Genomic DNA, 13,269 nt, shown 5'->3' with positions numbered 1-13,269 from the left:
TTAAAAGAAAAAAAAGAATAAATAAACAATGAAAATGAATAACAGAAATAAAATAAAAGGTGGCTGGGAGTGTCGAGTGGGCGCGGCTCATTTACACGTGCGTTCCTGGGCCCATTCTCGCCAGACAGGCGGGGCCCGGCTAGGGGGGAGTTACGGGCCATTGGATCAGGTACCTTTGGCCTTTACCCAATGAGCGAGCACTCTGGCAGGGGGTTGGCACTAATTAGGTTAATTGAAGTTTTACTAAAAAGCAGCGGCCGCCAGACCTCGTGTTTGTGGTTATTTATGTATTGGTTATGGTGGGGTTTGGGAAGCCAAGGGAAGGGGGGGAAGGAGAGGGGGTCTCACAGTCTCCGAGGTCAAGTTTCTATTTATCAAAAATACATTGAGTTACCTCTGGTTTCCAGGCATGTCCTGGGGGAGTTATCACAGAGACACAGAAGCGTCGCTGAGTTTGGGTGAGTAACTCCCTTAACCTCTCAGCAGTTGAATTCCCCCTTGGCGCTAACACGTTAAAAACAAGCGTTGCTATTTCTTTGCATGAAGTTGCAGGTAATTGGAAGAGTTACACAGTGACGGCTATTTCATCACTCACCTTCTTCACTCGAAACGGTCTTTTCGGTATTGTTCTCGGTCTTATTTCCAGCTTCACATCGGGTATCCATATCCATTCTTCGCCTCTGATCTGTATGCAGGACAATGCTTTAAAGCTGCAGTTCAGTCAATATCCTGCATGTGTGGTTTTTTTAATAAATCAGTTCTGTAGTAAGAAAAAAAACTTTTAGCATTTTCTGTTTTTAAAAAAACAACTTTGAAAGACCAATTTTCTTGTATTCTATTTTAACAGCCATTTGCTAAGGCACTGCCCCTTCATGTCCTGTCACAAGTCCTTCCCCACCCCTTTGTCAGCCCTGCCCTCCCTCTAGCACATGTCAATGCAGGAGTGCTCATGAATATTCATGAGCTTCCACTGAGAGACAGAAGCAGAAGAAAAACAGATCCCTTCACTAATTATGTCACCAAATTTCGCCTATCAATACATGGAGAACGAATTGACCTGCAGCTATACAGTTCTTTAGGTAATTAGAGATTGCACACATGAAACTATTGAAGTAAAAAAAAAAAATTTGAAAAAAAAAGACTGAACTGCAACTTTAATAGGGCCTCTTTGGACTTGAATATTTTGGTTATTGAGGAGGTGGGGGAACAACTTAGCCACACAAGGAAGGATATACTTAAAGTGGAAATCCTCATTGAACAGTCTAGCCCTGGTACGGACGTTGTACAATCATTGGATAGTCTTAAGACCAAGCTGGAAAAAAATTAAAAGTGATCTTATTCACTTTAAGAAGTTGAAATTCAAAAAAGTTGTTAATGACTATAAAGATGGAAGAGTATACCCGTGGCTGAAGCAAGACCCCAAACAACGCAAGAACCAAAGAGGGAGAGCACCCCAGGGAGTCCAAGAAGTCCACACCAGTGACTCTGAAGCCCATTCCTCAACAGAACGTCAGAGAGGCCAAAGTCCGGCCCCTTTTTTAGGCCAATCCAAGGACAAGGAGAAAGGAAAAGGAAAATTAGACGCGGGGGCCAGGGGAAAGGGAAGATCACCCTATCCCCTACGTACAACGGAGCAGAAATGAGTATGGACACCTTGGTTGTTAATCTGTCTGATTACACTCTTAATCAATGTGAAATGTCTGTCTTAGCTAGGGGGCCCTCATATGTACCTACTACATTGTTTAATGATTTTGAATTGGAGGTTGACCTATTTAAATTTGAACGTGTATTAAACCTTAAATCATTTTTTTCTAACAGGTCTACAGAATCGGTGCATTCCAATATCCAACCAGGGACAGGTAATCCTCCTATGAACAACAAGGGACATTTAATTTGGCCACTGACCAGCAAGGGACAGATAATTCGGCTTCTTATCAAGGTACCAAAATGTGCAAGCTCAAATCCACTTTTGTCCCGCCATTTAAAAATCAATCAGTCAGCACATATATACGACTGGTTAAGGGGGACATTGCAAGGTACAAAAAAAACAAACATAGGGCTACATACAATATGTCTGTTCAGGAAAAGGAAGCATTAAAAATGTTGACTAATAATAATGAGATTATTATTAAGCGTGCGGACAAGGGGGGTGCCCTAGTAGTGCAGAATTACTCAGATTATAAGGCTGAAACCATCAGACAACTGAGTGACATTAACTGCTACATTAAATTGGATAGGGACCCTACCTTTATCTATGCGAGAGAAATTAAGGAAATTATCCAAATGGGGGTTAATAACCGGTGGATAACAGAGCCTGAATCTGAGTTTCTAACTATGTTGCATCCTAAATGCCCTATTTTCTATACCTTGCCCAAAATACACAAGAATTTAAACAATCCCCCGGGGCGGCCTATTATAGCTGCTATTAATTCATTAAATCAACCCCTTGCAAAATTTGTAGACACATTTCTACAACCTATAGCACAGACAGCCAACTCATACATAAAAGACAGGTTTGATTTCCTTGACAAATTAAAAAAAACTCACCTGGTGATGGGACTAATCATATTCTGGTTAGTTTAGATGTGTCTAGCCTTTATACAATAATCCCCCATGTTGAAGGTCTTGAGATAATCAAGGCCACCCTCATTCGCCATTATAGTGATACTGTTCCAATTGAATACATTATGCTCATTTTACATTTCATTCTCTATAAAAATTATTTTAGATTTGAGAGTGATTTCTTCCTGCAGATTAAGGGGACAGCAATGGGCAGTAATATGGCCCCTGCTTACGCCAACATATACATGACACATTTCGAAGAGCAGTACATCTACAAATCAGACTTTCTGGTGCATATTAAAAGCTATTATAGATATATTGATGATGATTTTCATCTGGACAGGTACGGAGGATCAGCTGTTATCTTTTTTTGAGTATCTTAATGGTCTCCATTCACCGGTCCTCCTCACTAATACATGGAGTACACAGCAACTCTCTTTTTTAGATGTCCTCATTACACAGACTAATGGGGAGTTACATACTGATCTTTTTAGAAAGGATACAGACAGAAATGCAATTTTAAGGGCAGATAGCCATCATCCTCCTTCTCTTATTGATGCATTACCTTTTTCACAGAAAGTCCAGGTCTGCAAAATCACGAGCAGGAAGGATCATATTGAACCAGCTATTGGAGAACTACGTGGTAAATTCCTGGCTAGGGGATATCTTCCTGCGTATATCCTCCTGCTGTGTTAGACCGGGCACTGGATAAAGAGGTAAGTGCTACCAAAAATTAGAAGGAGGACGGGCTTGTATTTACCACTATATACAGTCAAGCTGGTGGTTTTATTAAATCTACCATTCTTAAACACTGGCATATTCTGCAAAATGATGATATATTATCTGAAAGTTGCTGTGTACCACCAATGGTGGCATTCAAAAGAGGGAGAAATCTGGCGGATAGCCTGATACATGCAGATAATGAGGGTAACTACAGAACTCCTCATTTTCTGGAGGGTGGCAGACCGGGTAACTTTAGATGCATGAGTTGCTCGGTCTGTAACAGTCTGACTACCGGTAGTCAATTCAGTCACCCCCAAAGCGGGAGATCATAAAAATCAAAAATAGAATCACATGTAGATCTGAATATGTAGTGTACGTAATAAAGTGTCCATGTGGTCTTCTTTATGTGGGTAAGACCATAAGAATGTTAAAAACAAGGTTCATTGAACATAAAATTGTAATTCGAAAAGGTACAGATCCCTCTATTCTTGTGCAACACTGTGTGGAACACAATCATAATGTTGCCTCTTTAAGCATCATGGGTATTGAGACAGTAGCACCTAGACAAGGCACTCCAGATAGGGAGACTTTCTTATTGAGACGTGAAGCATTCTGGATACATGCTTTAAATACCAGCAACGGTATGGGTCTTAATGAGCAACAGAATTTAAAATGCTTCCTTAATAGAAGGTAATTTTTTGTCTTTCTACAGGCATATTTGATCTTGCACCATCCATGGACTCTGCATTTACCAATTGGGAAGATTATCCTTTTTGTGTGTTTTTTTTCCCCTTCTTTTTTTCCCCTCCCTCCCTCCTACTTCCCCTCCCTCCCTCCCCCTTTCCCTCCCTCCCTCCCCCTTTCCCTCCCTCCCTCCCCCTTTCCCTCCCTCCCTCCCCCTTCCCCATCCTCCCTTCCCCTCCCCCCCCCTGGTTGTGTGTACCCATTTCTGACCTAGGTATACACATTAGTATATTCTAAATACTGATGTACTGCATATTCTTATGTGGCATTTCACTGTAACTTTGCAGGATTATACTGATGTCATCAGCAGTATATAGTCACATGTTTTTAATAGTATATTGCTGTATTAGTTTTGTGCACATATGCTTTATTAATATTTTGGTGTGTGGTTTATTTACACTTTCAGGGTGATTTATAGGAGTGTCTCACTCCTCCATGCTCTGACACTGATCCCATGGCGACGGATACATCTTTGTCCAGCCCTGTGAGTACAGTCTTGATTGGTGCACCCTTATCCCCCCCTGACTGCCGGGTCACGCTGACGTCATCATGGGGGAGTGTTCAGTCTGGGGAGAGGTGTGGCTGTGGCTGCAGTCCTCCAAGACAGCTCTATGCTGTATTGCCAGGGATTTAGACCTAGACGTCTGACGTCACTAGGGGGCGCCATATGGTAGCTCTGACGTCATCAGGTGGGCGTCAACATCCTGGTTATGTGGCAGAGCGGGGAGGGGGGAGTATCAGGGGGGTGGTATATATTGTGACTGTTTCTTGTGTTTGTAGCCTTCACCTTGACTGCCGAAACGTTGGACTTTATGGCATATTAAACCTCCTTTGAGTAAGACCGTGTGCCTGCTGCTTCTTCTTCTTTGTCCGGCTACAGGACGGGTCAGGAGACAGGGAGGACAGAGGCAGGAGAACCCCATCTGGCTCCGTCCTTGCCTGTCCCTACGAATACAAACATACAACCCCTCACTGAATAACATAGCCCTAATCCCATGTAATAATCCTGGGTGTAAACAAAATAATGGTTTTATGAATATTGTAATGGTTTATTAGGGACCTAGGAGGTGGCCAGTGGGGCTGTTATGTGTATTTTTGTTTATTGTGGGTAGCGGGGGTGGGTGAACAGGGTATTGGCCCCAAGGATGGGTGTTTAGGCCTACCGGGTGGGGGGGTAGCGGGAGGGGTTAACCCCTTCATTACCTTAGCGGTATTAACCGCTAAGTTAAAGAAGAGGTTAAGTCATCCCGCAACCCCCTGGCAAGGCCTAAACACCCACCCAGGGCCAAATACCACCTTCACCCACCCCCGCTACCCGCAATAAGCCTGGCACGGGTATATAACCCCTTCATTGCCTTGGCGGTAATGAAGTTGCCTGTAAATGCATTTTTTATGCATGGGATTCATGCCGGGGGTCTCTGGTGCTGATATTAATGGATATCAGCTCTGGGACACATGCATTTTATTTTCATCGCAGCTTCACCCCACCTTCTTGCCAACTTTTGTGGCTGGACAATTTGGAGAAGAAACAGCAATTTTAAAGTGGCGATCAGCCGCAATAAGATCAGGGCTTATAGAATTGAGCGTGTTTGAAAAACTGGCGATCAGTGCCGAAAAGTGGCTTATCACCGCGCGTCTGCCGATTTTATTTCTTTATTTATTTTCCGGCAAAAAAAAGCCGGTTATTTTTGCTCTAATCGCCAGCTTCTCTGGGCTTACTGAATCGCTGTAGGCGATTACTGCATGAGGGCCTTAGGGAGGATTTGTTCCTGTAAAGTACACCTAGTTTGGCATAGGATTTGGATGTCAGGGTATCAATGTGCAACCCAAATGTTAAATGGGAGTTGAACTATATGCCCAGATATTTCAAACCAGTAACAGGGGCTAGGATGGTATTAGAGCTGGTTTTTATCTGAAGCTCTGTCATTGGCAGCTTTAGCAATTTAGCTCTGGTCCCAAATACCATTGTTACAGTCTTGTCAGTGTTTAAAATCAGTTTGTTTTAAGAAATCCAGTTTCAAGTCTCAAAAAATCAGATTGAAGTATGTGTTCAAGGTCAGAGAGGCGAGGGCTGCGTGCATATAGGATAAGATCTAAGGCCTCTCACAATAACCCGTTAGGAATATTAATTCCTCATCTATCCGACATAAGTATAAAATATACTCTACCAGGACCCCTAATACAGAGTTACCCACCTTATACGGGAGCAGCTGCCAGACGAGTATAGTAAATGTATCTTATTTCTTTTGCCACTGGAGGGCAGCGTGGAGTTACATGGAGTGGCGCCCGTAAGGACGACGTGCCAGTTAGGCGGAAGGAGAAGCGCACACACTTTTATATGAAAGGGATATATTTGGGGAGGGATTTAGTAGTCTGAGTAAGAAAATTAACCATTTAAATATGCACAGATTTAATCCCACTTTTGGAAATTAGGGATGTTGCCTAAAAGTTTGAGAATGCACAAAGTGCCACCCCTGGGCTTTAATGAAGCAGCATTTGTGGGCTAAGGGGCACAGCATTCTGTATAAAGGTATTTTGGAATCGATATAAATAATTGATGCAAAAAACTAATATTAAGTAAATTGAGAATGGAAAAATCTTCAGCACAAACGTACAGAATGTGATATTCTGAGAGATTTTACAGATGTTATCAAATCCCACAATGAATATATAGAAAATGTCTGTATAGAACGAGTCAAACAAGAATATGCCAATAAAACGTTTAATTGGGAGATACAGGGGCCACAATTCAGGTCATTTAGCTGAAAGAAGAGAAGCCGGTCAGCCAGTAGAGCAGGTCAGCCGGTCAGCCAGTAGAGCAGGTCAGCCGGTAGAGCAGGTCAGCCAGTAGAGCAGGTCAGCCGGTAGAGCAGGTCAGCCGGTAGAGCAGGTCAGCCGGTCAGCCGGTAGAGCAGGTCAGCCGGTCAGCTCTGAGATCAGCATTACTTATATCCCCTAAACGTTGTCCCCTGCATGTAATGCTGCAGAACAGCCTACACTGCATATACTGTACATGAGATACTTAACCCTTTCTTTTCGCTCGACTCTAATCTGAATGATTTGCTAATTGGTTTGTAATTAGAGAGATATTTGTAGCAGAATCCCATGTATGTTATTTTTACCTTTTTAGATACCGTTTTGTGTAATAAAAGATATGACAGATCTTGCACTTGTGTTTTGGCAGAAGTGTATATGTGACCCTATAAACCTTCTTCACACCTGGGCTTGGCAGCGTGACACTAGTGCAGCGTCCTGGGGAAGAATCACTGAGCTGTTAGCAATAGATACAACGGATAGAAAAGACACTACACATAGGTTTGATTAAAGAGAGTATTTTATTGAAATAATGAATCTCTCTGCTGGGAGGGGCCTGCAGCACATTGCAGAGCGATATAATAACACGCAGAGCAATGCACTGCAGGCCCCTCTGGCAGCAAAGGTGTGAAGACCAATGCAGGGTGTATAAAGATCTCACTGATAATTCATGCACAAAGGGCAGTTTGTTGCTGTGATCCAGAGGAAGGCGAAACATAACCCCTGCTGTGCAATGGGGGAAAAAAATTCCTTCCTGACCCCATTAAATGGCGATCGGATGGTCCCTGGATCACTGCGCAGTGAGATCAGATGGAGCAGCACAGATCAGCGTTGATATACACAGGGGCACACTCAGTACAGTATATAGAGATGCGGGTGACGGGGCCCTTGTGCCCCTGTGTATAACTCACCTGCTCCCCCATCCCCCTGCATACAGAGGCGGCACATTTTATTTGAGTGCGGCTAGCTCCGCAAGCCTGGGGATGCCCCGGCATGCTAGCCGCACTCCCTCGGCGTGCCGCTCGTCATCGACGCGCGGTCACGCGTCATCGGGTGCCTGCACCCCCTGCACGCGCGTCCAGGGCTCCCCGAGGGAGCCCTGGTGTCCTGCGATGTGGGGGATGGCGGCAGGGGGTTCCTGGGGACCCGGCGGACCCGGCAGCAGGAGAGAGAGAGCCCCGATCGGAGGGCGCTCCTCCGCGGCTTCGGCGCGCACCAGGCACATCCCGGCGCGCGCCTGGTTACTGCTGCGGCCGAGACCGGGCAAATGCTCAAATAAACTCGGCCGCAGCAGTATCTATCCCATTCACCCCTTTTCCTCCCGCATACCTCGCAGGGCCGGCCGTCCATTAGAGGTCCTAGGGGCGCATTAATAATCATTATTATTTTTTCCTCTTATTATTTTATTTATTTATCTTTTTTTTTAAATTATTATTCTTTTTTTTATCCAGTATTTTGGCGCCCTTTTATTTTTATTTTGCGTCGCGCTGGGGTGGCACTGCAGCCCCGATAGCTACGCCACTGTTTATTTTATTATTTTATTTATCTTATTATTTTTTATACAACTGGGGCACAAATTTTAAGTTTCGCCTCGGGCGCATGAAACCCGTGCTCCGGCCCTGCTCCTTGTTCTCTCTCTCCCTCTCACGCCCAATATCCCTATCTCCTTCTAGTACCTGCCCCTCCCGCAGCCTTCCTGATCTTATCTGCCTCTCTTGAGGTCAAACCAACTTCTCAGGGCCCCTAGAAAACCCCTGTATCTACGCCCTGGCTCCTCTGCTACCTGCTCCTGGCTTCTTCTCCGCCTAAAAAAGGTGAAGCAGCAGATCTGTCCGCACCTCTCGTATTCTCCTACCTGCTCCCGGGGTCTTCTCCTCCGCCTAAAAAAGGTGAAGCAGCAGATCCGGCCACACCTGTCGTATGCTCCTTGGTCATCGTACACCACGTCTGCGTCATCGGCCGCCTTGTAGCCCACCTCATTGTTCCACTTGACGCCCGCTTTGTAGTATGCCTCGTCGTCCGCCTCGTAGCCCGCCTCGTCGTCTGGTGGCACAAAGGGCACCACCTTCGTGCGTGTCCTGATCTGCAGGAGACATGAAGTGTTTGTAAACAGGGACAGTGATACTCTGTATCGCAAGAGCTCCTGTGCCACTTATACCCCATCCCCAATACCACGTTATACCGCCCTCCACAGGGCAAATACCCGTTATACCCACCTCCCCAGGCCCAGTATCCTGTTATACGCCCCTCCCCAGGCCCAGTACTCGTTATACCCACCTCACCAGGCCCAGTACCCATTATACCCACCTCACCAGGCCCAGTACCCATTATATACCCCACCCCAGAAGGTCATGTTTATATTTATCAAAAATACATTGAGTTACCTCTGGTTTTCAGGCATGTCCTGGGGGAGTTATCACAGAGACACAGAAACGTCGCTGAGTTTGGGTTAGTAACTCCCTTAACCTCTCAGCAGTTGAATTCCCCATTAGGCACTTAGCACGTTAAAAACAAGCGTTGCTCCGAGGCGCATGCGCGACGGCTAGGAGTATGGCAGCCTAACCTAGTAGCTCCCTGCCTCGCTCCCTATAAAGTTCCATAAAACCCACAAAAACAGAAACCAAACGACGCAAAAACAAAGCCCCATACAGCACAACCAGTCAGGATGTCCCGCAAAACCCCCAAACCTGGAAAAAAACGGGGGATGACAGAATATTTCGGACCTGCAGGGTCGCGCGGTGCGAGCTCAGAAATGGCGCCGATTTTGAATGCCGGCTCAGAAACTGAACCTGACGGAGAGGAGGATGAATTCACCCTCCAGGAGCAAAGCAATGCGACATAACAAGGCTATGCACCGACCTCAAAGCATTCTTTCAGGCCGAAATGAAAGAGTTAAAGAGGGAAGTAGCTGGACTGGGAGAAAGAACAGGGGTCCTAGAAACGAAGGTAGACCAGTTTATCCGCGCTATCAAAAGACAGGATAAAAAATCCATGGATCTACAGGAGCAGATAAATGACTTGAGAGGGCGACAAGAAGATGCAGAAAACCGCGACAGGCGGAACAATCTGAGAATCAGGGGGGTACCGGAGAGCGTACTGGACTGTGAAGAATACATTGGACTTTGGCTAGAAATGCTGCTCCCTGAGACCCCCAAAGAAGCACTGGCTATGGACAGATGTCATAGGGCTCTGCGGGCTAAGCCCCTACAAAATGAGCCACCAAGAGATATAGTGATCCGCCTACACTATTATAAAACGAAAGAGAGAGTTATCAGCATCACAAGACCCCTTCCAGTTGTGGAATATGAGGGGGTCAGGCTCTCGATATTCCAAGACTTATCCCCGGAGACCCTTGCCCGCCACCGAAACCTGCTACCAATAACCAAAATCCTGCGGGAGAAGGGTGTCAGGTACCGCTGGACCTTCCCCTTCGGCCTGCTAGTGGCAAGAGGTGGCAGATCCTTCATCATAAAGGATTTGGCAGAAGGACCTGCCTTCTTACATAAATTGGGCCTAGGAGAGGCCCCCGAAAGGGCGGCCCCGGAGAGCCCTACACTAGACCCTATCTGGTCCCAGGCCCAAAGGTCCCCCCGGGCACATCAGGATAAAGCCTAAATATGGCGAAAAATAGCTATTTGTTCGTTCTAATGTTGTTTGGTTCCAGTTAACAAGTTAACAAATAATCACCAAATCCTACTGCTTGTGCCTGAAATTGTTCCCACGGCGCAGTACTCGGACTGGAGGATGAATGCTGAAAAATGGACAATTATAATAATCCCACTTACCTTGGGCAGCTCGCGAGGGCAACGTTGAAGATCCCGGTGGCATCGACAGGAAGAACAAGATGGTCCCCCTATAAGGAAGATGGCGGCGATACACGAGGCAGCGGGAGCCAGGGTGAGACGCAGGAGCCGGAAGGCAGCATCAGGCGGGAATCAGGAGCGCGCTCACACACAGCCGCCAGAGGCGCAAGTTCAATCCAAAATGGCGTCGGACCGGAAGGACGTCACCAAACAAGAGAAAGATCCGGTGAGAGGGACGCCATCTTGAAGGTGGCAGCACGACGGAAGGCCCCAAGAGGCAGCGAGAGAGGGCCTGAACGAGCCACCTCCCCGCACAGGCATAAAATAGACAGCCATAGCGAAAATTTAAACAAACAAGCGCGAATGACAGTGGTAGACGCCGATATAGTCCCAAATGAGACCCAGAAGGTAGAGTAGGCAGCGCGAAGAGCGGGGAAAAAAGCAGAGGAAGGTAGAGAAGGCTATAGGCCCACATAGAGGGGGGAAGAAGGAACAGCAGGTAGGACGACTATCATTTAAACGGGAAAGAAAGCAAGTACTAAAGGCAGCATAGTGATAGCAGGGAAGACAGTCCTAGCAGGTGAATATAGAAAGATAGAAGGAAGAGGACAGTGAGATAGAAAGAGGGGAGCGGGAGAGCGAGTGAGGAAAGGAGGAACAGAAGGTGATTAAGAAGGAATAGAAGGTGGCAAGGGAAGCATTAAAGATAGGGGAAAGAACAGGGAGCCAATGCAAATGTGAAAAGAGGGATAACACACTAGGAGGGTATCTATGGCAGATGGGGAGTAGAAAGCGGTAAGACAGAGAGGGGGAAGTAGATAGAGAGGTGAAAGAAACAAGGAAAATAGTGAAGGTAGGAGATAGCTTGAGGATGAGAGGATAGGCAGTAGGAAAGAAGATAGAAGACTTGAACCCGGGAAGCGGATTTGAGCAATAGCCCGCGCAAAAACAGATAATAAGCAGAGCTGTGCAGGGTAAGGGGAAACAAAATAAAGAAAAATTGAGGTCAGTGAGTACCGCAGCAGAAAACTAAAGACTGAAAACACGACAATGTCAGCGCTATAGTAATAAGGGATCCAGGTTTAAGGGGATTTGGTTGGTTTACCCTGAGTTCAGTGGGTGAGAAGTTTAGCGATTATGAGGGACTGAGAGGCGGGAGAGGTGGGAGGTAGCCTGCCCTGAAGTCTGCATGGGCCTGGCGCTGGTAAATAGGGAAAAATTCCCTATGGACACTAGTGCTACCCTTTGGGTTGGATGTTCGGGGAAAGGAGGTAAACACCCTGCCTTGAGTCCGAACATTCGAACTTTGGACTACAAACCCAAAGGAGGAAATCTCGGCGGAAGGAGTGAGGAAAGAGAACGCCGAGAAAGTTTATTTGTTTTGATTGTTGCCGTGTTTTCTTGTGGTGTTGTGTACATGTCCACCCCCATGTCCCCCTGTGTGTGTCCCCCTACCTTTGTTCCTACAGATGGGGCCAACAAGAGAAAGGTGGTCGGAGTTCGCCGGAATCACAAAAGAGGACTCGATCGTACAGGCGTAGAACAGCTACGACAGATGGATCAGCACATCTCTACTAATGAGTAAGGATATAGTATTAATATCCCATAATGTTAAGGGCCTGAATAGCCCGGCTAAAAGACGGGTCGCATTTAGAGACTACAGGCGTAAGGGGGCAGAAGTACTCTTCTTACAAGAAACCCATTTCTCCCAAACTAACTTCCCCAAGTATTTCGATAAAGACTTCCGAACCCACTTTCTAGCATCAGATCAAGTTAAAAAAAGAGGGGTCGCCATCCTAATTCATAATCATATCCCATATAGACATGACAAAACATATAGCGACAAGGATGGGAGGTATCTAATCATCACAGGTTTCATTAGAGAGTCCCCAATAACACTTGCTACTGTATACGCCCCAAATGATAATGCCACACCCTTTTTCAATGGCTTCTTTAATAAACTGAGTAAAGTTGCAAATGGCAATATCATAATGGCAGGAGACTGGAACAGAGCCCTTAACCCTAGTCTAGACCGATTCACGACCACTAACAAACAACACAGACAGGACGTATTAACTCTAACAAAAGGTATAGCAAATTGTCAACTGATTGAAATATGGAGAGAACTGCATCAAGGAGAACGAGAGTATACTTTCTACTCTCACCCACATAACACATACAGTCGGATAGACTACTTCCTCGTGTCTAATGGTATGGTCCCTGGGGTCTCTCGCACAGAGATACATGATATTTCATGGTCCGACCATGCACCAATAGAGCTGCGGTGCACATTAATCCCACTGGACAGGCCTAGAGCGAACTGGAAACTAAATGAGATCCTATTAAAGATCCCGGATCTCGGAAGAGAAGTAGGTGCTAGAATTCAGGAATATTTTGAGGAGAATGAGGGAAGTGTGGCATCACAAGCCACATTATGGGAAGCTCATAAGGCGACTCTCAGGGGGACATTGATGAATCTGGCAGCCAAACGGAAAAGGGAAAGAGAGAAAAAAACTAAGGCCTTAGAAATCCAAATAGCGGAACTCTCTACACTGCACAAATCTAATAAACAGGCTCATATACTCAAACAACTGCTAGACACCAAGATTAAACTCAACCTCCT

The 13,269-nt window shown here is 45.9% G+C and overlaps 1 long non-coding RNA gene across 1 annotated transcript; it reads left to right on the top strand.

Annotated features, from left to right (window-relative positions):
* Positions 1–1,824: 1,824 nt before the first annotated feature.
* On the top strand, positions 1,825–4,033 carry LOC142486769 (uncharacterized). The gene is made up of 3 exons (XR_012799054.1): positions 1,825–1,939; positions 3,139–3,278; positions 3,998–4,033. It is a non-coding gene; the product is annotated as an uncharacterized LOC142486769 (long non-coding RNA).
* Positions 4,034–13,269: the final 9,236 nt, after the last annotated feature.

The sequence above is a fragment of the Ascaphus truei genome, unplaced genomic scaffold (genome assembly GCF_040206685.1).
Source record: "Ascaphus truei isolate aAscTru1 unplaced genomic scaffold, aAscTru1.hap1 HAP1_SCAFFOLD_981, whole genome shotgun sequence".
NCBI classification, from domain to species: Eukaryota; Metazoa; Chordata; class Amphibia; order Anura; family Ascaphidae; genus Ascaphus; species Ascaphus truei.
The sequence above is the reverse complement of the archived record's forward strand: the minus strand, read 5'-3'. Positions and strand labels throughout refer to the sequence as shown.